The sequence below is a fragment of the Calonectris borealis genome, chromosome 6 (assembly GCF_964195595.1).
Source record: "Calonectris borealis chromosome 6, bCalBor7.hap1.2, whole genome shotgun sequence".
NCBI lineage: Eukaryota > Metazoa > Chordata > Aves > Procellariiformes > Procellariidae > Calonectris > Calonectris borealis.
This window is the reverse complement of record NC_134317.1, coordinates 16,439,727-16,445,726: the sequence shown is the minus strand read 5'-3', so window position 1 is coordinate 16,445,726 and position 6,000 is coordinate 16,439,727.

Here is a 6,000-nt window from a genome sequence, read left to right as displayed (position 1 = left end):
CACTTCCAGTGTAGGTCCTTCTTCCATTCTCAAGATCAGTTAACCCGCCTTCCTGAAAAACCCACTAAAGTGTAGTAAAAGGGGATGAAAATGCCATGTATTTCTCTTCACACAATCTCTTTCCGATTCTCCAGTCCTAGGAGAGGTATTTGGCTGTTGAGACGATCCTATATAGATGTCCTCATGCTCATGAAAAGTGGTGGAGCTCTTGTCTTTGAGAAACACATCTGGATTTCAGTTTAGGACCAAGGTACAAGGCTCCTTAGTGGCTCCGTGATCCCTATTTTCTTTCTATTATAATCAGGCCATGCTGATCAGATAGTCTGCATTCAAGTTCAATGCCTTAACTCCAATGTCATGCTCTCGTAAAGGTTTGTGGAAGAGGAAGGCTCTGAGTGAAGTCGCCCCAAATCTATTCTCCTGAAGTCATGTCTGTTGTGTGGCAAGGGCCGCTGCTTCTCACCAACTGGGCCAGGCAATTGAGGGAACTCTGCACACTCAACCCCTGATTTGTAAATGAGGTGAGCATGGCAATCCTATGGTATGGCAAATATTTAATACAAATCACCACAGCAAAGCACAACTAGAGTCACACACTACATCAGCAGTCACCGAATGTGTGATTTCACTCTCAGTAACTACTGAAGATATTTAATTAAGTCAACATCTGCTACAAATAACAAGCCACAGTTAAGTGAGATTTGATTAGATGGAATGCATCTCTGTAGAAGAGTCTGGGTTATTGTGTTGTTTCTCATGTCCTTCTATTGTACCTTGATGTCGTGCTGTTCCTTGATGCTGTAGGCTCAGGATTCTCTTTCTTTTACTATTTGTCTGCTCCCCTGCCCCCCATAGTCATTCCATATAGACTCCTAGGCGCTATGCAGAATGATTTCTTGCATTCAGTCAGAAGCTGTCTTAAGTTTATTTCCATCTACTTGCAGTCTTCAAAATGCCTCAACCCAGTTCAGTTTTCAGTTTACACAACATAAGTTAGGTTACATGCAAATAATGCAGTCTTTGTTTTAAGGTCAACTTTTACTGATTTCCTTGCCTGGCAAATACCTGGCTGGTCTGTTTTGTGACTTGCAACATTGTCTGATACAACACATCCCACTGGTTAAGTAAACGGTGCATTTGCAGCTTTTGATGTGCTGCTGAAGGCTTTTAGTAATCTCTTGCTCACAGTCTCTCCTGAAAAGCTCTGTATGCATTGCCCACCCCACTAGGGTCTGGGGTTAGGTGGAGCTTTGTGGTGGTTGGAGCTGATGCTACTCCTTCCTCAGAACTAAAGGGACAGGTCCTTTGCACTCTCTCTTTCATATCCAGAGAGGGACAGATGTTGTCCACAGTCCCAGTTCTTATTCTTTCTTGAGAAACCTGTACCACGCAGCCATCTCCCACCCTTCAGAACCTCAGGCCCTTCCTTGCTCTGCCCCTGGGATTTCTCTAGGGCCCAGTCACCCAGTTCTTGATGGACCAGAAATGGCTAATAAAAAAGGATACTATGGAGATTACTGATGAATAAAAGGTGTTAAATATAACTGTATGGAAAGATGATATTTTAGAATGTAAAAGGTTGAATGAGAATGATTTTAAAATGTTCTTTAAAGTTCTTATTTTTTCCCAACTGAAAACCTCAAAGTTCTTCACTTTTGGCAGTCATAAAGACAATAAACAAATTTTTGTAGTTTTTAATATATGGAAAGCTCAAGACATTTTTAATGAAAAAAATTTCTAAAGGAAGTCAACATTTTTCATAAAGGGAAAATATTTGATTCACTTTGTGAACACAAAATGTTGTTTGATTTCAGTTTTGCTGGTTTTATTCTACACATAAGATTGATGACATTTTCTAATCTATTATAGAGCCTGGCTGGAAAATTAAAATATATTTTGGAGAGAGGTTTGAAAATGACCACGTGTGTCTCTTGTGATGTGCTGTTCCATGTCAGTATAATAATTTGTACAATATTCTATTATATAACGGCTTTAATGGAGCTCCTCCTGGGAAAGTAAAAACATGTCCTATAGGAATTATATGGAAGTGTCTCTTCTCCTTACTCTGTCTCCTCCTGGGAAAATGAAGACAAACAGAGAGAAGGAGGGGATCTGCAGCTGCTGTTAATGACTGATGACTAATTATTACTCTTGGAAATGGTGCAGAACAGATATAGTTAGATGTGTATTCTCTTCTGACTTGTTTGCCTGACAGAATCCTTCTTCCTGAGATTCATGTTGTGTTTTTTTTTTTTTTTTAATTGGAAGGAGCTAATTAACAGAAAAGTCACTAAAACGACTTCTTGGTTGCTTCATTAATAGCCTTTGGATTAAGTACCATAGCCTCTAGATCCTGGACAGTCATCTGGGATAGGAACTGAGCTCTGTTGCTTAATCCCTTCTCCACTATAAATGTAAGTAGCTTTTTAAAAAATTCATTAGGATATTTATTCACTGCTCATAAATTCAAATGTAGCTTCTGAACCAAAATTTATCCTTTGGAGTAAGCAGGTGGGGACAGAAGAGTTCAGTGGTGGGAGTTCTGTTTCTCCCTTGAAATCTAATCTGATGGGTAATTCCTGAACCTGAACTGACTCAAGGCAGTGACACAGAATTGCATTTTGTTTCCCTGAAGGATGAAGGAGCGCAGTTGAGCTTGCTCATGAGAAGGGGAAATGACAAAGCTGGGGCAAAGTGATGTGGGGAAGCCCTAGAAACCTGGGTTTACAGATCAGCTTGCCACTGGGAGTGCTTGGGATGGTACTTTGCTCATCCCAGACCTCCACGAGGGACAGCAGCCCCTGCCTACTGCCTCCTCAGAGCTGTGGCACAGCCTAGCAAGTTGTGGGGCTAGTGCTGTTTTGTTGTGGTGACACTGTTTGCAGTGAGCTGTGTCAAGTACTGACCATGTGATGTGTTGGTATCCCGGTTTCGGCTGGGATAGAGTTAATTTTCTTCCTAGTAGCTGGTATAGTGCTCTGTTCTGGATTTAGTGTGAGAATAGTATTGACAGCACACTGACATTTTAGTTGTTGCTAAGTAGTGCTTACACTAAGTCAAGCTGGGAGGGGGCACAGTCAGGACAGCTGACCCAAACCAGCCAAAGGGATATTCCATACCGTATGATGTCATGCTCAGTACATAAACTAGGGGAAAGCTGGCTGGGGGGGGCGCTGCTCGGGGACAGGCTGGGCATCATTCAGTTGATGGTGAGCAATTGTTTTTCATTTGCATCACTTGTCTTTCTTGGGTTTTATTTCTCTCTCTTTTTGTTACTTTCCTTTTCATTACAATTTTTAATTATTATTATTATATTTATTATTATTATTATTACTATTATATTATTTTATTTCAATTATTAAGGTGTTCTTATCTCAACCACAAGTTTTCTGACTTTTACTCTTCTGATTCTCTCCCCCATCCCACCGGGGGACAGGGCAGGGAGTGAGCGAGCGGCCATGCGGTGCTTAGTTGCTGACTGGGGTTAAACCACCACAGTCCTTTTTGGCACCCAGCGTGGGGCTCAAAGGGTTGAGATAATGACAGATCTGACAAGAGCGTGTTAAAAAAATATTTGTGATAAACATTCATTATATTAGTTTAATAGTCGCTGGTCACAATGTTGATTCATTGCTCTCAGAGTTTTTGTGCTTGTTCTCAGAGCTGTGTTAGGTAACACCGTACTGCTGTATGCACTCCCTGTGGTGCTGTTTAATCACATCTGGGAGTTGATTAAAGTTATCGCTTTGCTGTACTGTGTAACACCGGCTTACGGTATGATAAAATTATTGGTTATGAGATTGTACTCAGCACTGCTGTCATCCCCGTACTTCAGGAGCCATCTCTCAGAAACTATTAATAATTACACTTTTTACCCCTTCTCCTCGGAGAGCTAATCTACAGGGAAGACACCTTCCTTCACCTTCCCCTTCTCCTTCAGGTGGATTACAATAAATCTTGAGAATTTTGAATATCCTTGGGATGTTCAAACCAGCATGTTCCTATTGCTATGTCTCCTGAATTTGTTTCAGGGCTTGTTTAAGGTTAAACAACTATTTAAGAATACCATTCAGAGATCTGCCCCAAGGCTGGATAGTTATGAGTGGAAGGGTGTGTGGGATAGTATGGGCAAGTGCCTAGGACCTCCAATGTTTTGGAACTTCACCCCCAAACAAGCGCAGAATCCTGAAAAACTAGTAAAATATTTGGAAAAAGTATGCTGTCACCCTGGCAATTCCAGAGAGACACAAATCACTGCAATGTGCTAGGGCCTGGCCCATGCCTACCGAGCCCTGTTCAACACTATTCAGAACCCTCAAGGGGAAGAGAAGATCTCTAGATCTAACGACAAAACGACAGGCACTGCAGCTGAACTAAAAAACCAGCCTGTGCTGGTATCAGTCGCCCCTATGCACAAGAATAAATATTGGAAGTGGAAGTCAGATAGTTCAGAAAGGGATGAAGAAGCTCCTCCTCTGAAGAAGAAAGAGGAAGAAGCATACTATCCCGCCAGCGAGGAGGCAGACTACTGTAAAACAGGGCCATCACGAGAACGGGAGGAGGAAGAGGAAGAATTCCCCACTTCCCCCCGAGGAAGAACTCGGTGGGAGGGTTCCTCCTCTTCCTCGAGGGGAGAGGAAGAACTCATAAATGAGACAGTAACCACCCGATCCCTATCCCTGAGTGAGCTGTGAGATACGCAAAAGGATTTCAGCCGTTGTCCAGGTGAGCACATTGTCACCTGGCTACTCCAATGCTGGGATAACGGGGCCAGTAACCTGGAATTAGAGGGGAAGGAAACCAAGCAGCTGGGATCCCTTTCTAGGGAAGGGGGCATTGACAACACGATTGGAAAAGGGGCACAAGTCCTCAGCCTCTGGAAGTGACTCCTGTCAGGCGTGAAGGAAAGGTATTCCTTCGAGGAAGATGTTGTATGTCACCCAGGCAAGTGGACCACCATCGAAAGAGGTATCCAGTACCTGAGGGAATTAGCTGTGCTGGAGGTGATCTATGATGACCTGGACAACAAGCAAGTATCCAAAGATCCAGATGAAGTCAAGTGCACATGACCCATGTGGTGGAAGTTTGTATGGAGTGCACCATTGTTGTTGTTGTTATTATTATTATTATTATAATTATTATATTTTATTTTATTTCAATTATTAAACTGTTCTTATCTCAACACACAAGTGTTCTCACTTTTACTCTTTCGATCCTCTCCCCCATCCCACTGTGGGGGAGTGAGTGAGTGGCTGTGTGGTGCTTAGTTGCTGGCTGGGGTTAAACCATGATAGTTGGTTTCTATGAAGTGGGTTGATCTAGGTCCAGTTCTCAGTGAAAGTGTCTCCACCTCACCACTGGTGCTCCTTTCAGGTCTCTCTTGTCATTGCACTCTCTTCTGAGCTCAGAGATGGGGAGGCATGAGGGAACTAGACCTCTGATTCTCTCCCTCTCTGAGGAAGCTATTCTCTGGCTGGGTTACAGCACTTCTGTTCCCAGACCCAGAACAGCTGGGGGAACTAAGTTTAAGAAACAGCACAGCTGTTTCCATGAACTCAAAAGAGCATTTGTTTTAGACCACTCTAGACTAGTGAAATCTCTAAGAATGTCCCCAAATAAGGATGAGGCATATACCTATATTTCTTTGGAAAGAGAATAAGACATAATGTACTCCTCATAGAACCATAGAATCATAGAATCATTAAGGTTGGAAAAGACCTCTAAGATCATTGAGTCCAACCGTCAACCCAACACCACCATGTCCACTAAACCATGTCCCTAAGTGCCTCATCTACACGTCTTTTAAATACTTCCAGGGATGGTGACTCTACCACTTCCCTGGGCAGCCACTTCCAAGGCTTGACCAATTTTTCAGTAAAGAAATTTTTCCTAATGTCCAATGGAAAGGAATTTTTTTCTAGGAATCCATTCTTGGGATGGAAACTTTGAAGATGCAAGGAAAGCAGGCTTTCTGTGAACTCACTTTTTTCCTTCCTACAG